The 21008-nt window shown below is 37.0% G+C and overlaps 1 long non-coding RNA gene across 1 annotated transcript in view; it reads left to right on the forward strand.

Annotated features, from left to right (window-relative positions):
- LOC126871826 (uncharacterized) overlaps positions 1–12752 on the forward strand; it is a 30412-nt gene extending 17660 nt beyond the window's left edge. Inside the window, exon 9 of the long non-coding RNA XR_007691757.1 lies at positions 10414–12752. This is a non-coding gene — a long non-coding RNA (uncharacterized LOC126871826). The remainder of the gene's footprint in view (positions 1–10413) is intronic.
- Positions 12753–21008: the final 8256 nt, after the last annotated feature.

The following is a 21008-nucleotide window of genomic DNA, read 5'->3' on the forward strand; positions in this document are numbered from 1 at the left end:
GTTGATTTTTAAATCTTTCTATAATTTGATTAAAATTCATTAAATTGATAAAGTTTGTTTATTTTACAATTTGGATTTTTTCAAGCTTTCCATGACTCGACTGAAATTTTCTGCTTTCGTAAAGTTTCAATTAAAGTCGGTTATTATCTGAATTTCCATCTTAATAAAAGTTAATTAAAGTGCCTATTGGCAGAGAGTTTACAACCCATTGGGTACAGTTTTTGCAGATTGCACGATGCTGTTGGGATAGAACCGGAGTACATGCACGTGTAGAAAATTCATTCAGAAAAACTGTTATTTAATTAAGGGAATTTTTCAAATATTAATATGTGTAGCGAATCGAATTTTTAACAGTACAGGATATATATATGCATTTTAAGTTGAAAATAGTTAATTTTGGTTACAATGTTAAGACACGATATTTTTATCTATTTATCAATAACCTTATATGAAACCAAAATATATTTCCGAACCTTTTAAAATAATATATTTTGAAGGTTAAAGTTTAATATAAACCATTCACAAAAGAGATGTACAATTAAATATGTCGATGGGCTAAAAATATTGCACTCGAAGCTGCATTATTCTCGTCGATATTACGAAAACTAAGCACTTAACATCGAATACCTTCGAGTAGCGCTGAAGTGATATGCGATGCTCGCGTACCGATATTAATAGAAACCCATTAACTCAATCGTATTTCACGGGCTTGTTAAAGTGAAGCATGATCAACGTTAACGATAAAATTTCACGATCGTCTCGAGTGGCTTGTTTGTACGCAATTTTCTTCGAAACTTATCGCTGATACAACTTCAAATACGTGTAAGTCAAGATACGTATTGAAATACAGTAGTTCACAAGAGTGTTTGAACTGTTATAGAAATCTTTCATGAATATATTACGTGTGTTGCTTACAAACTTTTTGAAATTACATTAACACTGCTTTAAGGCACAATAATTATGATTATATATGTAGATAAAATTTCAAATCAGTCTGGAAATGTGTACAGTAGTTACAAGATTATTACAATCGCAAATATACATTTATTATTAATCAAAAATTATATAACAAGAATGACCGTACTATTAGTTTTCTATAGCAAGTATTCCAGATATTTTTGTGAATATTTCTATACCCTCGAGTGTATTGATCAAATTGTGCATTCGTGGTTTTTGTTCCACTTTTCCCCAGGGAATGTTGCATGCTCTTTCTCACTGCGTTACTTTTTTCTACCTCGTATGGAAGATATTGAATCTAACAGGATTCGCGTCTACGCATTCGCTGAGATGAAAAATGGCGAACGAAGAAAAGAAGGAACGTTCCTTGTCTTATGACAGGAAAATGTTTTGATTCCACGACGTCGACAGATTTGTCTTCTTCTATTAGTTGTTGAGATGTGGGCGAATAACTTTAAGACCAGGCGAACGATACGTGAGTCTCAACCACTTATGCGTCCTCGCGGTATAAAGATATTGCTCCTGGGCGTTTAAATTTTTCAAGTCGCGTCTGTCGGGTTAGAAGCGAACGAATAATATTATTTGCGGATTTGATACAAGAAGAGAATATGTTGCTGAGTTGTTTGGAGAGTTTGTAGCATTTTTGATAGCCACGAGCACTGCAAATTGACAGGATATTTATTTTAAATATCTTATTATAGCATTACGTGATTTGTCGTTTTATTACGAGTATTAAAATGAATAGAATTTGTTTTCCTTTCTTCTGTATAATGCACGTTAATTATCCGATACGTATTATCGTTTGTAATATCAATATTATTATACAAACTTCCATTTAATAGATTAAAATTTATCAGCTGTTCTTCACACGCTTGGTAAAACACCAACATATCAATTTCAACAATTTCAAAATTAAACCTTTTCGTGCGAATTTCAATTCTGCTAGACTGTACGTGCGTATCGCGCATAAAATCGTGTGACGTGATAAAAGAAAAGCGCAGCAAGAGATATGAAATGAACTGCAACATCATTGTAATGCAATTTATTCCACTGTCGCTATTTCTAAATGAAAAGGAAAAAGAAAAAAGTAATTTACCTAGTTTCACGAGACATTCGTATTTATTAGAAAATTAAAGGATAACAGAGCGAAAAAGGGAAAAGAACATAAAGCGGGTCATTCGTATACTCCAGGTTTCATTCCCATTTACAGTAATCAAACGTGCCAAATGAACGTAATCGTTCGACTATGTCACCGTGTCAACGCCTACCAAACTTCTTTTCATTCTTCTACGTTGAATGGTTATCTTTGTCGTAATCTTCTGTTTCCCTTTCTTCGATCCTTATCTTTTTACATTTGACTAATTTCGATCGGTCCTGCTCGCTTTATCAGCAAACTTATTCGATCAACGAATCGACAGTAACTACGAATATTATCCCATCGATATCCATCGTTGGAACAGCTTTCGAATTTAAATAAATCGAGACTCTGCTAAAGCCGTGAATAAGAGAAGGAATACAAGAGATTCGTTGAAAGTTTGCTAAAGTAGGTTCCGCTGTGAATATTCTATTTGACCGTTGCGTGACTACTTCGATTAAAGTTAGTTGTAATTAAATAGGAGCGTTAAAAGTAGCTTACAAAGTGTGCAGTGATGAAATGTAATAAGATTCAAATTAATTACCTTTGGTGTCGCTAAGTGTGATTGAATAGCAAGATTTTACTTGCTACGACATTTTTTCCGTGATACACGAAACATAATTACAAACATGGTAATTTTGTTCGTCCTTTTATTCTATCCTTATTCTATCTATATAAATTAAACGCCTTTAACCAAATTTATTTGCTTCTAATTCACTAACTACTTTCGATGGTAGCAGCGAGAATGAAAGCCAGTTACATCTTATATTATCTAAAATATATTTCCTAACTCTATTTTATTTCTATATAAATTAAATTATACCATCGATTTATTTCTATCAGTTTTTAATTTCGTAAATATAGAAATTCGTCACAGAACTCACTGACATACCATTTTCGAATTCATCACTAAATTCATCACTAGCAAACGTAACAGCGTCGCGGCTCAGATTTTACAAGAGTAATAACTTGGATAAAAGCGATTTAATTACACGTTATTCTCGTACCGGTTTGAGAGATAAAAGTGGCAGTGTTTGGTCGATCGAGTCGATCTTTGCCGAGCTGGAAAACAAAATCCCTAGCGAATACGGAACAACCCAGCCGGAGACCGAACCAGCTCCCGCTTGGAAAATTGATGAAAAGTGAGATTCGACACAAGCACTTCGCGCTAAGCGGATAACTGGACTGCTCTCCTCTTCCACTATTTTCGCGTTTGCATCCCAAATTCCGGTTTAAATTATTGCGTGTACCTAGTTACCATCTCTGTCAAGGGCACACACATTCGGCCCTCTAAGCTTTCAATTACCAAACCTGAATGCGACTTCGCATTGCGATTGCGTGTGTCGCTGCAAGATCCCTTTCTTTCTCCCTCTGTCGCTATTATCTCTTTCTTTTACACCGTCAGTCTCTTCTCTGTCTCCTAGAGGACGCACCGAAACATGGCCGAAGTAAATTGGAGGATGGTAATCGTACTCGCGCAGTTTTCCCTAATTCAGCAACCCTTCTTCGTGCCATCTCTCTCCCATCCCTTGGTCCCGTCCGAGTGCAACGTACGGCCAGAGCGCGAAATAATGAATGGCTACCAAGTTTCCACGGCTCTGAATTCTGCGGATATCGTTCCCCACTCGCTCGTTTTGTCCACCTCTCGTCCACCTTCCTCTCGTACCGAATATTCAACCGAGACTTCTGAATTGTGCGCGCCCGTTTTAAATCCCTTTGTTACGCCGCCGCGTTATACATACTGATGACGCGAATTAGAAGCGTGCCAATGCCAACGGGTTATCCATAAACGGAAGTGAGGCGTTGCTGGGTTTGCGTCGCGCGTGAACAGAGTGGAAAAGTTTAATACCACGATTTTATTAGGATATTAATAAATATTATTAGTAAGAAAACTAATTCACGAACCAATCATTTTTACAAATAGATACGATCGACTAGTTAAAATTATGATTCCTCGTTTATAGAAATAAAAGTTACGATTCAACGTACTTTCGAACTTTATAATCTACGAAAGAATAGATTTCTTTCCCATTTTAATATACCATACGCTTGCTGTTAAAAATCAAAAAGTACGATGGAAGTAGTAAAAAGAAGAACATAAGACAAGAATATGAGCAATTTGTGTTTGATTTAATAAAACGAGCAGTAGTTGCCTCTTCCCCATTTCTTTAAATATCGTCCTCGCCATCCGGTCGTTCGGTGAATCTTACTATGGGCTGCAAGCTCCGCTACTACTGTCCAGCTTCTTCTCATTTGGAATATTCATTCGAGACTTCTGAATTGCGTCACTTTAAATCCCTTTGTTCCACGACTACGTTATACATACTGATGATAAGAGGTGAGCGTTGTGCGCATACGTACGAATATGCTGGGCCAAGCCGCGAACAAAGTAGAAACTTTTATTTTCTTTTGCTATGCTAAGAACGAGGAACAACCAAAGGCAAAGAGGGAGCAAAAACGTCTTTTCCAGTGAAAATAACTCTTAACGAGCTTCCAACGTTTCTCATTACAGAAGAAAATAACGGAAAATATTGTTTATTGTAATTATTATTTATGTAACGATTATTTGTATATTAATTATATAATAATTAAGGACCAAGCAATGAAATAACGAGAAATAACGAGACTTTGTATATTTTTGTCATTATTTTTAACTCTCTACATTCTATGTATTCTGTATATTTTTTCAGATTAAAATTTCCCACGATTATGTTAAACATTCGCGGTATAGATATAATCGGAAGTGTCTAAAAAAGATAAAAATATAGTAGACAAACAAATGAATTTAATTAATCCGGCACGTCGTTTGTTGCTTGCTCTTCTCCTAAATTTGAAAAAGTCATGAAAGAGTCATGAGAGTCCGTAGACTTCTAATAATAAACAATGTAAGTAGCAATATTGACAGAAGTTTTTGTATCTATCGAAGATCTTCACACCTGACACTTACATTGTTTACCATTCCAACTTCTCAATTGAAAAAAAAAGAAGGCATCTTGTCTATCGCCTATACATAATATTATCTTATAAAACAAACTGTAAAGTAAACTATGTCGTTGGAACCAGCGAACGTCTTTGACATTTTCAATGTTCGCGTACAAGTAATTTCATTTCGTGTATATTAATTTTCACTCTGGCTAACCCTAAATCGTCGAGGCGAAAGGAAAGAAGCTGGAGATTAATTCCAGGGCAAAGTTTGAACGGACGATAACCTCCGATAACATTGGGTCACCTTTCTCACCGCGTAACAGAACTTTGATACGGAAACGGTCGGATAACGGCGAGAAAAGGGAGAAGAAGAGGGTTAGAGAGAAGTGGAGGCCGCGTTCAGAAACTCGAGAAACGCGAGCCGAGCAACTATAACTTAGCCTCAGCCAGGGTTAATCGTCGTAATGCCGTGATTTAATACCCAGGCGAGACGAATATCCTCCATTTCTAGAATTAATGGCAGGATGCACTTTGCAATGACAAAAGAAAACGGAGCTGAATTCGTGAGACATTCGTTCGTAATGCTTAATTTATTATACATTATCTCGTCGCACTGAATAGAAAGTCGACGATCCTTAGACACTAAGATTACTTACTGAATAATACATGTGTGTACAACAGAATATGTATAATATGTAGATATGCGTAATGGGAGAGACGAAAGTTGCTTGAAAAGAAAGTTTTGTGACATAACGTTGATAATTTTATTTTAAAATAGTATCATGGTTTTCGATAATATACTCTAATCTTTTTCATTCACTGTTTACAATCGCATCAACTACTATAATCGATCAACAGTATAAAAACTTATGACAAAGAATTGTCAGCTCTTGATTTCTCATCATCTTCGTTTAAATGACTTTTTCGATACTATTATAGAGTAGAACACGTTAAATTAAAATATGTATTTCAATTTCGTAACTACATACAGATAATTCTTTTCAAATGTGCACGAATGTCCTAGCAATTCTGTCAAATTGTTACAACAATTAATCGAACACCGGTCGAAGTTTCAATCGTTCCGTCGTTCACGAAACTAATTACAACCGTCGGCAGCAATGCACGATTCTAGAGATTAGGACAATCATTATTCAGATCAAGGTCTCACGTGCGCTCGAACCTGAAACGGATCTCAATAAATGGCCATGCCAGATGGGCCAATCCTTTCCGAGATATATAATAGAGGCAGGAAACAATGTGCTCCCTGTGTGCCGCAGGCATTATCCTTTCATTCTCCTTGCGGCTTAGAATCTACTCGACGATCCGTAGTTGCAGAACCGTCGAGTTTTCTGCGTTAATATCCGAAGACTGTTTGTATTAGAATCTATAGGTAATACATAGGCTGCTTCATTGGTGGCTACGATTACTTCAATGAAAATCGATTTCGCGATTTATCGTTCAAAGAGATTTTCGTTGGCTTCACGTTTAATATAGAAATCATTTGAAAAATTGACAAATATATACAGATTGTCCCAGCTTTCTTTTACAAAATATCGATACATTCTGTGAGTAAAAATAGGGAACTTTTTTTAAAAGTTCTGAGAAAAATATGAAAATCTCTTGATTTTTCGTTATTTATTTTTGTATGGTATATGTATTTTTTTATTTTTACTTGTAAAATGTGTTAACCTCGTTTCGCAGGAGGAATATGGGACATTTTATATATGAAAGCTACGTATTGCATAATATCGAATATGTTTCTTAATAAAATTTTTCAATCGTATAGGGCATCTTCTTAACTGTTCATCCGTTTCTTTCCTATTGTAGTATGTACCAATGTCAACTTTTGTATATTGAGGATATGTCTTATATATTTATCTTCTCTTTTCTGCTCCTTATATCGTGTTTTTCGATATATATGTATGAATATTGGTCTTTAAGGAAGTAAAATTTCACAATACATCTATGTATATTTAATTCATAAATTTTAACCCATTTAATATAAACTGCTACTTGAATATTGTATCTTATATGTAAGACAAAAATAACGAAAAATTGCAGAAAGAATATTAAATTAATTTGCAGAATGATTATTACTATCCGTTAACTATTAATACTTCTGCGAACACAATGCTGCTTCTATAAAATTTTCGAACCTTTTCCATCTAAACGTTGCCACTCGATAGTGAATTAAGTTTCCAAAACGTGCAAATATGTATTCCAACGATACACGAATATCGTAGATCACTCGTGCAATTTGCAAGTAGTACAAAGTGAACCGACCAATACATAGACCGCCGCAATCTTCGTATATTTCTCCTCGTTCGTTCATTCAGGCAGTTGCTTCAACTTTTAATTTAACTTGTATTCAAGCCGAAATATGTTGCCACCGGTAAATTGTATAGTCCGCCGGTAACAATATCTCGGAGCGTTTATGCGAGAATCATGGTTTCCGTTGTGGTGTCCGTACAAGGTAAAATATGCTGGCGATAATTTTACGAAACGCGCGAAGAAAATAAGCGTACCGATATCGGTGGATCGTTCCGCCGGAAAGTGTTTCCATAGCAAATTTTTTATTGCTTTTATCTTCTTTTGTTTTTAGTAACGTATCCGGCGTGAACAAGAAATATAGGTGTCGTGATTTTAATCCAAATCCGACCGGAAATGGAAGTAGTCACCGAATGTATCGACGCGTCAACTTGTCAAACCGATCCTTTCGGCCGTTTATCTACCGGCGTGGCCAACGTTTGTCACTTTTTTCACTCTTGTGCCACCGTGGGGAATAAAGTTATTATCTTAACCCTTCTTGGATCGACGCGAAACCTCGCGTTATAGTTCGAGTAGATTGTTTTTAAATTAATTATATTTTTACAACCAGAATGATGTTTAGCGTTGATAACATAGTAGCGTGTCCTGTGATATTTATTATATCTTCAAAATAATATTTAGACTATGGATTTTTATGCATTCGTGGTATAAAATTTATGCAAAAGTATAAATATTAATCCTAAGTGATTATAGAGACTAACTCTGTGATTTTGACGGTCCAGATAATACGTATATAACATACGAAGATATATAAAATATCTAAAATACAGTTTAAGATTGAGCGGAACATCCGTTGAAAGGAATATTCGAAGATTCATTTCCTTATAACAGCATGTGTTGTAGAACCGTATTGTAAAATATACGTATCTCATCGCTATTAGAAAACCAATATCGTCCAAAACTTTCATAGAACTTGCATCCATCACTTGCTCCTGATTCAAAGAGATCGATACTTGAAATCCGAGAAAGCGATGTCTCCGCGTCAATGACGTTTCCTAGCCCAAAAAGAAAAAAAAAACGGTTCGTGAGCCACATAAGAACTCAAAACAAACTTGCCAGGGGTACAAAACTTCGCGGCTACTCTCAAGCTAGGTCAAACTCCCACAGGGTTTGCATAATTAATTTGAGAAACCAAGATTATCCCGTACGCTTCTCTCGACCTCCTGTACCAGGATTGGAACTTCTGTTACTATTCCTGTCTTCTTTTTCAGTAGATGGTATCCCTTTCAGCGCACGTATAAAGCCGAAGACATCGCATCGTAATCATATTTATTTCATTGGCCAACAGAAGCCAAGCCACCGTTGGCTGCTATGCCTCTTAAAAGCAATCCGAAAAAAGAAGTAACGGCCTAGGTTTTTACAATTCTCCTTTTTTTCTCTTTCGTCGGACTATCGTGCGTCTTTGTCGGATTTGCTCGAGTTTCCGTTCTCCGTCGCAGTCTCGACGGTCGTTATTAAAGGCAGCGAATTGCGACGATGCGGCACCGTGCCGTGAATAAGAAATTAATTTTCTTTTCCTGCATCCGGATTCCGGCGTGTCTGGCCTCCACCCACCGATCCTCCTTGTGATCCATTCCTTCTCTTTCCCTCGTTATCTCTCCCCTTACAGCCTTTCCTTTTTCTCACAGGCTAATCCAATCGCTAATAGGCAAGGAAGCCGCTCAACTTTATAGTTACAAGCGTAAACTTCATTAGCAGCTTCCAATTACTTTTCTTTTCCCTTCTCTCAGCTCTCTTTACCGCGCGCTTTTCTTGGACCGACTTCGTCTTATCGTCTCCAACGCCCGTATTATCTTGCTGGCGCAGGAAATGAAAGGGCGCTTCCGTTTTAACGAACGCAACGGCGCCTGTGTGAGACAGCTCTGCAACGTGGTGCGTTGTCGAAAAGAACGTTGCCCACTTAGCGTAATTATAGTGAGATTTAATTAACGTCGTTCACAAGCAGCATATTTTTCTGTTCCTTCTTCAGTTTCGCCCGGGATGACTTAACAATGAAATTATTCGTTATAGGTTTGTTTTATGTTTTGACAAGAAACTGTAAGAAGTCGAGGATGTGATTAACGGATAGTGCTTCTTTCTTTAGGTGTCACAGTTTCTCAATTTACGTTGCGTTATCTATATGTCTCAGAGTAGATTGTTTTATTTAACATGTTGGTTGGTTGATCTCAAACTGACAAACAGTTGCTTTCAGTATCTATAATAAAACTGGTATAAAATATCGATTTCGAAGCACGTTATACTTGCATAACCCAGAAGTGTGCATCCATTACTCGGCAATTAAATTTTTAGAACGAAAACTGCTATGCAAGCATGAACTGGCGCTACACCATTCCGCGTATAACGGTATGCTTACAAATTTTGGATTTAACAAAAAGTTTTGAATCGGAAGTGTGATGGTCCCTGAATATAAATACTTTAATTAATATTGATATTATTGTATACTCTATATTACGTCATATATGTATATTTCATGCACTTACTTGTACCATTAATAATGCACGCATATACATGTATACCAGATGTAAAAAGCGTATTGGTCATGCTCTCTGCAAATGAATCTACGATAATGGCACGATAAAGGCTATGACGTTATTACGCATAATATCTGAAGAGTAGCTGCGAGTACATAATAATTGTGGATTAATTCAAATAACAAAGATCAATATATATATATATATATCCGATGACTGACTGCATAGTATTAAATTTATTTCGAGATCTTTCAGTACCATTTATACTTGCAATCCTTTTGGAAAGTGATTATGGTCATGTCCAAATGATAATACCAGGATAATATCATTTGAAATATCGACTGACAGTGATTCGAAATTTAACGAATACATTCGATTTAGAACTGTAATAAAGGGATGACATTAAAATGAAACGATTACGAAAACATCGAATTCCTAGATGAGAAAATATCAATACACCAGCTTTAAAATGTTTAAAAACGAGGTATTAGCTTGTTTGCAACGTGATTCTCTTTTTCTTTCGTTCTGAGATTTGATAAACGTGTAAGAATAGGAAAAAATTACCTATTAATAGAACGTACTGATTTTTAATTGCAGGCTCGAAATGACTCTGGCATACGGCCAACAAAACGAACCATGACGCGATACATTTCTTTCTATTGCTTTCGTCACGAGTGTACACGCAACTGAATCAAATGGATACCTTCCTACATCTTGGCCAATATAAAAAAAGAGTTTACGAGTTCGATGAACGTCGCCGATTATGTCTGGAGCTGAATTATTTAATAAAAATGAGAAAGTATCGCGTGTTAAGTTGCAGTTCCGTTGTAACTTCCGGCAGACGTGTTACTACCCTTTTTCATGCCGTTAACTCGTGCCTGAAGAGAGGTGTAGAAAAGGACAACGCGGAAATGGAGGACGAAAACGGAGCGCGGCAAAATTATTACGAAATAATTAGAGTTACCATTAGTCACGAGTCGTTTCATGACTGATCGATGATACGGAAATTGAGTCATCAAGGGACGTTCCGTGTCGTACGTGAATATATATATAAAACTATCAGCAGTTCCTTTACCGATCAATAATCCTCCAAAGGCAAATAATTTAATCGGTAGATTTCACGTGTCGCGACATTTTAATTTCTAAAACGTTACATCGTCTAGCGTTAAATGTAATTTTCGTTGCGTTATTCTGTTGCAAATTTTAACGTCCTATTAACGCTAGAACCAAGTTCTATTAAATATAGCAAGCACTTAAAATAATACGTACAAAGGTACCACTTGAACTGGAAATATCGAAATCACGTTTTTCTGGAATGAATAATACAAGGACGAGGGGATTGCTGGTTCTCGTAAGAGTCGGACTAAAGTTTTACAAGTCGATAATAGAGAATAGTTAGGGGTACAAAAATTCTTCTCATGCAAGAATATGTAACAAATTTGATTGTCTGTTAAAATTGTCTGTCATGTACTACGTCTACGTTTTTGTTATTGATTATTTTATTATTGATTGAAATTTCAGCAGGAGTTCGTTTCTTGGCTAACATTTGGCTTTAAACTGTAAACGCGACATAGTAAAAGGTGAAGTAACGTTCAATTTTCAACAAACATAAAAAGCTCGTTACTACAACGACAACGGCTAACCTCATATTTCTTGTCGCTCCATGCAAGAATACCATCAATAACGGCGCAATAACGTATACTTACATACACAGAAGGAGTAACATACAGAAAGTGACGGAGCCATAACTGTATGACACGTAACTATAGCTATTCACCTTTTGTTCTGTTAATTGTTACTTTCTTGTTCTTTTGGTACTTTCTTACCACGAAAATTTTCTTCGTTTAAATCGTACTAATTTTTAAATAACATAAATTTTGGATAATAGCAATATCTTTTCATATTTATGAAAAAAGTTTGCTGAACTACAAGATATAAATTTTTACTTAAACAATAAGAAAAGAGTACTACTTGAACATATTTATATTCAATTTCATGACAGATCAACGCTTAGTTTGCGAATAATAAAGATATCAGAAATATGTGTTTTACACAAACTCAAAATGATCAGATCTCCTTAGGCTGAAATATTCGAAGTATTTGGAAAAAGAGTTCTGATAATTTGAAGTGTAAAAAGAAGTTACATGTGTCAAAAAAATTATATAATTGGGCAGCCAAATAAATATGGGACAATTCGTGTATCGAAACAGACCGACAATTTCTTGATTACTATTTGAGTAAATGAAACTGTCTATTGTCTATTGAATCTATTTGTCCTTTTATTCGTTCGAATGCAGATAATTATGTAATGTTACGTATACTGTAATTATGTGTAAATATCGCAGTAAATCCACTGAAAGACCATGATTTCGGGGCATGTGTCAAAAATTTAACTTTATCATACGAAAGCAACAAATTCGAAAAACCCAATTGCGTCCAATCGCTACAACGGTCAGGCTTATTTACAGTCAGCAAGAAGAAACCGTTTATTAATCATAGCCCCATCGAGCTTTGCTAAAAAAAGCGAATCGATAAGACGTAACTTTCGGTTGGAGTGACTCTTGAGTTTTTCATGCGATTTCGTCCCTTGGGAACAGGTTCTGTGACGTCTAATGGATCGTTCCACGGCATTTTTTCGTTCACGCCTCAACTCTGACTGCCCCAGGCGTTAGATAAAGACATTAGGATGGCCACGATCCCGATTCGATTCCCTTTTTCCCCGAGAATTCGACGACTGGTCAACGACGACATCGAAATTTATACGCATCACTTCTCGCGGCGATCGTTTCAATTTCGAGCCACGAAATTGGCCTGGATTTCGAGAGAGAACCGATCTCGTAGTTTACGATAGAAGATTTCCGATTATTTTCTATTAACTTGGTCTCCCTATCCTTTTATTTTTATAGAGGTTTTGTTAATACGATAGAACGTCCATTATCCAGACTGTCGTAATTACTCACACAAAAAGCAAATAATTAAATTTTTTATCGAACGATTAAAATCGAAGATTGGCAGAGAAAAACGCGATAAGTCCATTTTTATCGGTTTCCTGATCTTGATGTTACTCGATAGCTGAAAAAATGTATATTGTAATATGAAATTGACGTAATAGGAACAATTAGATCCAAATACATGTATTTTGTAAAAAGTCAATGATATTTACATGTATGTATGTTTTAATCATTTTTTTTTTTTTTTTAGTCTTCTAATCTGTATTCCCAATCTTTTCGAGCTACCAAGTTAGAAATTGTTTTTAAACTTAGTAGATCCGCAAATTTTATTGGATAGGAGAAGGTTGATTCGACGGTAATCGATTAAAATTTGACAGATGCCATTCGAAGTGGGTTGGACTAAGGGATCGGTTGTTAAGCCGTTGTGTCGAGAGGATTCAATTAACGATGTCGTTTTAACGAGACTGTGTTGTCGCGGCTTGTAAGATTGATAGTTTCGGACGAATTAGCGTAAGAAAGTGAATCGATAAAATAATGATTAACGAGCGACTGTCCTTCGCGCGAGGCTGGTAAACACAACACGAACATAACATGACAATTACTGTTTACAAATATCAAATAATGACGAAGTTTAATTAGATTTAATTATTTTATATTTTTATTATTGTAATAAATCATTATAGCTTTATTGCCAAGGATATAATTGAAAGAAAATTCGAAAATGTATATAACTGTTACGGAGAAAAATATATTTAGTTTACAAATAACTTAATCTTACCTTCAGTCAATTATACGTAGGTACGTGATTTATAGCAAATTTCTTCCTGTTTAACGTAATTAACAAAACAACGTTATAACCTAATAGTTCCAACTTCACGTCGTTATCTTCAATCCTTTGTAATGGTTTCTAGATTTTCGTAAGTACTTAGACTATACTATCATTTAACCATCCTGATTTCAATAACGCGTAACTTGTTCAGACGAATGTGTCAAACCGCCGAAACTGAAGCGATCCCTGGGCAGACAATCGTTACGCGGCTCGTTTTCAACAGCTCTCAGCAACGTCACGTCGCAATTAACCGTATCTCTTGCATAATAAGCCAAAACTCTGGCTGCGTCGTACGACGCATCATGCCGCGCTAGCTGTCTTTGCAAAATTAAGCGTTTCGTCGAACGCGAAACGCGAAGCACCCTTCAAACATTCTCGCTCGTTTCGCGAGCGAGACTTCGTCGGCGCTCGCCTAAGAACCCAGTCAGGCCGAAACTAAAGCTAACTTGTAACCCTGTTCGCTGTGTAACTGCATCGCAAAGCGGCACTTGTATAAATTAACTGGAATCTCAAGAAGTAAAGTGGCCGAAGAGCAACGCGCTGGTTGACTTGTTAATTCCATTTACCGGCGCGCGCCTCCGTTCTCGCGTGTGTTCGCCGATCGCGTTCATGCAACTTGCGTTGCAGCTACTGATTTTAAGTGGGTATCTTATGTACGGTAGTCGCGGTGCGACTGCTATAGTGAGATTGTAAATTAAAACGTCAAGTAGCGATTGAGAAATGTTAAAGCGACGTATAAAATCCTATTAGGAATATTTGCAACATATACGAGACGATACTTACTCAACGTATACGAATATATGTATATGTCGGGTTAACGTTGGAATTTTCGGCGTTTGACGAACCTTCGCTCGAATTTGCCATCGCGGCTATATCAGCTATAAGCTGATATTTATTGGTACAAATGTGGTTATTACAAGGGGCTACGAGTAATAGCGGCGATCGGATGGTCGAGATGTCGATGACAATGAATTCAGGTTCGATAACGAATCCACGGCCAACGGGACGACGAATGCGATGTGATACACGATCCTGATGTCACTCAACGTGCAAGTAGTACTCCTCTGAATAGACTCTATAGACTCAATCGCAGTCCAAGTGGAACTGCCCTTATATAGTCCCCCCCCACCTCTCGGGTCAATTTTTCTTTTTAAGGAGAGCTATATAATTATTCCATACCTCTGTTAGGTACACGTCCCTCCCTTGACCGTTGCTACGTTCAGTGACCGGTTATGTCACTTCGAGCCCAAGCCCATCGTCATAAAATCGGATTAAAACATTACAACTATTTCTTAGTTTCATTACTTAAGTGTAGCTATAGTAAAAGTCTGGACTAGGGTATTTGTGTTTTTCCCAAAATTCCAAAAGGGAAGCCCCGATGTCCTTTCGTCTTCGACATATATATACACGCAGATACATATACGTAATTAGTAAATCATAAAATGTCATATTATACTCGATATTATAAAACACTGTTGCTCAGCCTTACTCAAATTCATTAAGTTACTTGAATCGAAGTAAATTCATCTGTAACATCTGTATTAATCGAAAATTATCGAGATTATTGACAACTTTATCTGTGACATTTCAGATATCTCACTTGCCCGAGTATTTAGGTGAATATCGGCTAGTCTAGTGGCTACGTAAGCATCCGAATACTCGACTGAATACTCATCTCATAAATTAATAGCTCTAAACGTAAGCACCTGTTGGAAATTGTTCTTACGAAACAGCTATGTCCAGCTCGCGCATCTCTTCCCTCTAATTTCCCGGCGGCGACCACGCGACGTCAAAAGTCGGCCTTTCTCTTCCAGCCACTGGCTGAAATTCCCCGCACGTAGTCCTGTATTAACATCCTGGAAAATGAATGGTTCGTTGCGACTCGTCGAGTCGAAAGAGGATCCCTCTCTCTCTCTTAACGAACTTTTCAGGTATACGTTTCTGTGTCATGCACCTACCTTCTCGTTCCTTTCCACCCTTTTTGTCATTTTGTTGCTCCCACTTTTGGATTTGATTTCGTCTCTCTGTTTCTGAAAGGTATACGTTTTTTCATTTTGAAATTCAAATCACATAGGGAAACCTACACATTCTCTGTTTGTCGGTGTTCTGCCTTTGTGTCCGATTCCAACGGAGAATTGCAGAATTACCGACTGGTTCAAAGGTCACGTGGATTTCAGTCGTCTTTCTAATGCATTTGTCTGCGTGAAACGACCGATTCGAAAGTTGATTGCGGTAGGGCATAGTGTCAGACGACACGCGGTTATAGGAGAAATGATAGCTCGATGTTTTTAGTTTCAGTTTTATTTCAGCTGATTTTTGATAGATGATGCCTTAAATACATGACGTTGCTATGTGCCAATATATTTATATATATTTCTTATAGTACGACTGACACGTACGTCACATAATATTTATCACGCGATGTATTATACATACATACCTTTTTAATTTTATTGTCTTATTAACTTTATTTCCACACAACTTTCTTCTAGTTCCACATACTTGTAATTTATAAGTACATGTTCTTCGATAAATTTATGTTGGATATTATACTTATTATAAGGTGTCATGATAAATCACATAAGTCACATAAAGGATAAAGCAAAATGTTAAACTATGGAAGAAATAACGAAAAGTGAAGTATATTTTTTGCATATAATTATTTTACATAACGCGACGTGGTCGGTAAAAAATATTTAGATACTTGGAAATTATCCTATTATCTTATTTTATGTAAAATTATAAAAGTACAAAAGACAAGTCTGTAATTTACAATTTGTCACGTATTAATTCGCTAACATTATCGATTAATAAATTATTGCATTAAAGGGCTCAGTAGTAAAGGGATTAAATAGAGGAAAACTTGTATAATAACGTTGTTAACTCGTCATATTATCAACATTTTTTATGCTTCGAAACCTTTAACAAGCGAAATACTTACTACGACTATTTCTATGTCAATTTTCAAGATTGGCTCGGAACAGTTTTATCGACGTTTGATAGGCGAACCACTTTTTCACGTCAAGTCTCAGAGAATCACGCATCAATCGGGAGATGTCTGGAATGAAAATCGCATACGTGGCAACTTTTTTCGTTCAGCTGCCATGTAGCTGTTTAACTTTATTCGTAGAAATTCCCATTTTATTGCCTTGCTTGCCAATCGTTAATCGAAAACACGCTATTTATACGTATTATATAATACGTTAAATTAAAAGTACGTTGGACAAAAGCATTTATTATCGGAAATAGTTCTGTGTCAAATTTCCGTCAAAATCACTGAACAATTATGAAACATAATAACCCCTAATTGGTTTGAAGAACGATCTCCGCCACTTAACGGTCAAAAGAGAAAACTTTTTGATAAGTCATCCCCGCGACGATCCTCCTCGATCAAATCTACCACTTTGCGCGAAACTTTTCCGTCGATGCGACGCCTCAAAGCGTTCATAATCGAGCTCGGAGCGTTGCGTTGTATGACCGACGTTGCTATGTTAGACGTTTGTAATTTTCCAAGTTGCCAGCTTTAGGCTTATCGTATATCAGGCGTTGCCATTATTCTATGTCCCGTTTACGACGAAGGCTTGTATTCAAACTATATTCAACCGTACTCTTCGCCACTTACCTCGACTGACGTACATCGTGTGTACCAACGGCGTTTCAACAGCTCGTTTGGTTAACATGTGCCGTCGTATTTCTAACACGAAACACACTCAGGCCAAAGGGAACGAATCCTTGCCGCTTGTGCTTCTGCGCGAAGACGCAAATTGCGCGAGGCGATGTCGAGGGTGCGACGATTCGAACGGAAGAACGTAATTTCACAGGTTCAATCGTCGTACTCGCCCAGTGTTAATTACGCGTTAATTGACTTGCTGTCACGTTTTCAAACCTCGTTACTGCCTGGCCACGTAAGAAATTACGTTTGTTCCAAGTGGCTGTCGTTACGAAATTTGCGACGAACCCATGACGCCCTACCGGTCTTCTTGCAAATGAACTCGCGTTGGATCGCGAGTTTGCGAGTATTTGGAAAAGATGGACACTAGAATTAGTTAGGACATTAGAATTGCCTGTCACGTTTAATAATCACGTGAAATAATCGATACAGGTAGTTCTTAAGCGAGGAACGACGAGGATATAAAATTTGAAAACATAGGAACAAAAGGTACTAGTTCTGTTTGTAGTTAGACGCGATTGTAGTTAGAAAAGTTGTTGAAGAAAGAACATCGAGCTTTCTTAAGATACTTGGTTAATATTTATCGAATCTAACAGTCGTAAGGTTATTCGGTATTTCTTATGTTCGATAAAATTCGTGATCTCGCAGTTCCATTCTCCAAAAATGGTTAACTTATCGCGCCGTGCATCACGGTGCCATTTCATCCATTCATCATCGATAATATTCCATCAATTCCTGCAATCGTGGCTGCTGGAGACTATCGCGAAATTTACTGCGCGATTCTTTCGCGAAAGTCGACATTTTGCTAAAATCCTCTCGGCATACAATGTGGCCGTGGAAAATTACCGGGGAAACGATGGCGGGCCCGCAGTTGTTACCGCAGATTGCTACGATGCGAGTGACAGTGCTTAACTTTTCATACGCGCGGAAACTTCGATCCAAACTTTTCCACGCCGCTTCTCTCCCTTTTCGTCCTAACCCATCGTTCTTTCGTACGCCGCTTTACAACGTTCACGGAAAGCGTCCAGATGCACATTTTCTGCGTCCGTCTTCATCGAGCCGTCTTCGATGACTCGTTTCCGCTCCTCTCCCCTTCCGTCGATCGAAACTTCGAGCGCCTACTCGTTGCGAATCCTCGACTAGGGCTGCATCGACGAGTGGCTGTGCTGCACGCCGGATGGGTTCTGGACAACGAGAGTGGCACCGAATGGCTCGTAAAAAATGATCGTACCCGCCCGTAAAAATAGAACGAGCGCGAACGAGGCGGTCGAGACGGTTCGCGGTGCGTCCGCGAACAACGCCTGGAGCTGACTTTCCGTGGAACTGCGGATGAGGGATATACCGATACTGATAACAACGATGGCAAGGGAATGGAAAACCACGAAACCGTGTAATTCGATGAATCGATGATGTGTCTTGCTCTTACGTATTTCTTATTCCTCAAATATGTATACGAATTGTTTGGTCGTAAACATACATATAGATATAATTTCGGATTCTTTTCGATAAAATAAATCATATCGTAAGTAGACGAATTACATAATAAATTCTTATACATTAATAGAGACCAAATATTTAGCGTAAAAAAGAATAAGGAGACTTAAAATTTTTAATTGAGAATTTTTCGAGATTTTTAATCGGATCTAACAACGTCTTCATTGACATAAGTTGTATATGTTAGCAACAGCACTGTTTGGTGCAATTAGTGAGACCATTAAACAATTTTAAATTAAGAAGTTTGCATATTCCCGAATATTCAATCGACTTTACTTTAGAGATTTCATTACTCATCCAATCGTTAAAACCTACAACATAATTGGATTTCAGAGAAAACAATTTTAACAATGTGAAATTTCAGCATGTAATATTAAATCATATATGTATAGTCGTATACATTGCAAGAAGCATTTTAATCATTTCGCACTTTAAAATGTACGATGAAATAAAAAATGATGAAACATTGGAACATTTAGTGAAAAATTTCCAACGTTTGCTTTAATTAAAATGATCGTACGCGAATGAAATACACGAAATGTGTTCGGCGAGAAATATTTTTCGATATAAAGTTATTTTATTTTCAGACATCCGAAAGTCGAATGTTAAAATTGATTTTGCGCGTTCTTGATTTTATTGAAATCGATAATTCATTACTTTATGCTCAAACTTACAGTTATACTTTCGATAATTTCTATCTTCTCTCGATTAATCGATCGGTAATCCCGATAGTTGTAATTCTGTCTTATGGCGTATGATTTTTAAAAGCAATACCTAAGTTAGATAAACTTTTGTCCGTAAAGATTATTTCAGTTAATTTCCTGCGTTTCTCATAATCAAATAACAATTATTATTTCAGTCAAGTTATTATGACTATAAACTTTTAATCTATAAACGAAATAACTGGCATAATATTAATTTTAATAGCGTAAATTGAGGAATAAAATGAACTTTAAAATTGTCTGTGAGAAAGGTCTCAAATATTCCTATAAATTCTTCCAATTGCGCTTCAAATTTTTAATTAAGAACCGAACTACCTTTTCGATAGACTTGTTTAATTTTGTAGGGCTTTCGCGCTATAGAAACTCTATATTAAATTCACCATCACATTTAGCACTAATTAAATCTTCTAACTTCGTGCTTTATCATCTGTCGTAAATAATACGCCAATTTTATCGACGAACTGTTTATAAATCGATCACAACAGAAAATTGAACAACCTCGGGAAACATATGTAGGTACGCGTAAATTAATTTTACGGTGTTTCCATCGTGAAATCCAATCGGAGTGATGAAGAAATATCGGCAGAAGCAAATAACTCGTCTTCCCACGTCGAACGACACGTATTGCGAGGAAGGTGGTATATTTTTATGGAAGTCAAGTCGGGCGACACGATGTCATAAACGGGTGATCTATAACATTTGACGAGATATTCGACCGTCGATTTCACTTCTTCTTCGACGGAACGATCGATGAAACGGAGTGACACACGCAATCGGCGCATTCGCCTTCCAACATACACCCGATACGCTCGATACACGTCTCTTTCAACATTCATAGCGTATCCGCAGCGTCCATTGGCTGCTTCCACGTGTCACTTCGCAGCCATCGATCCGCAATTATTTACGGCCCATTCCGGACATCAGACACTGTCGATTATCCTCGACTAGAGTTGGTCTCCTGTCTGAATCGTACGCGGTACGCGGCTCACATTTTGTATGCGCTACACGTTCATCAGCATCTCGCAACCAAAAAGCTACTTCTTCCCTGTCGCGGAACGTGGCTCGAGGTAATGAAATATTAGGCGAATAGGCGAATTTCTAGTTTAATTCTCGACCATAACCAAATCGTAGGCGAGTAACACGAGTTAAGTCGAATTGATAAATTCGAAAGAATAAAAACTGAAAAGCGCAAGCTTTTATTTTAAGCGATTCACGGTTGAGCCCGCAGGGTTAAACTCTTAATCCGCTGTATTCTCTGCACTCTGCGTCAATTACGAAAGTGCAAAAGATTGCAATCTGAAATACAACGAGTAATTAGTCGCTAAAGCATCAAAATAAAATTTCCATAGTTTCGCTAGTGTATTTTAATCGCGTCTGTTATTTACATTGAAATAAAATAACCTACATTAGTATAATTAATATAGGAAGAAAGTTTACTAACATAAACAGATTAATCGTGAAATCTACCTGTGGACGTCCTTATGAATATGTAACGAGGATAAAACTGGGAGAACATTAATTATTAA

This window comes from Bombus huntii, chromosome 12 (assembly GCF_024542735.1).
Source record: "Bombus huntii isolate Logan2020A chromosome 12, iyBomHunt1.1, whole genome shotgun sequence".
In the NCBI taxonomy this organism is placed as follows: domain Eukaryota; kingdom Metazoa; phylum Arthropoda; class Insecta; order Hymenoptera; family Apidae; genus Bombus; species Bombus huntii.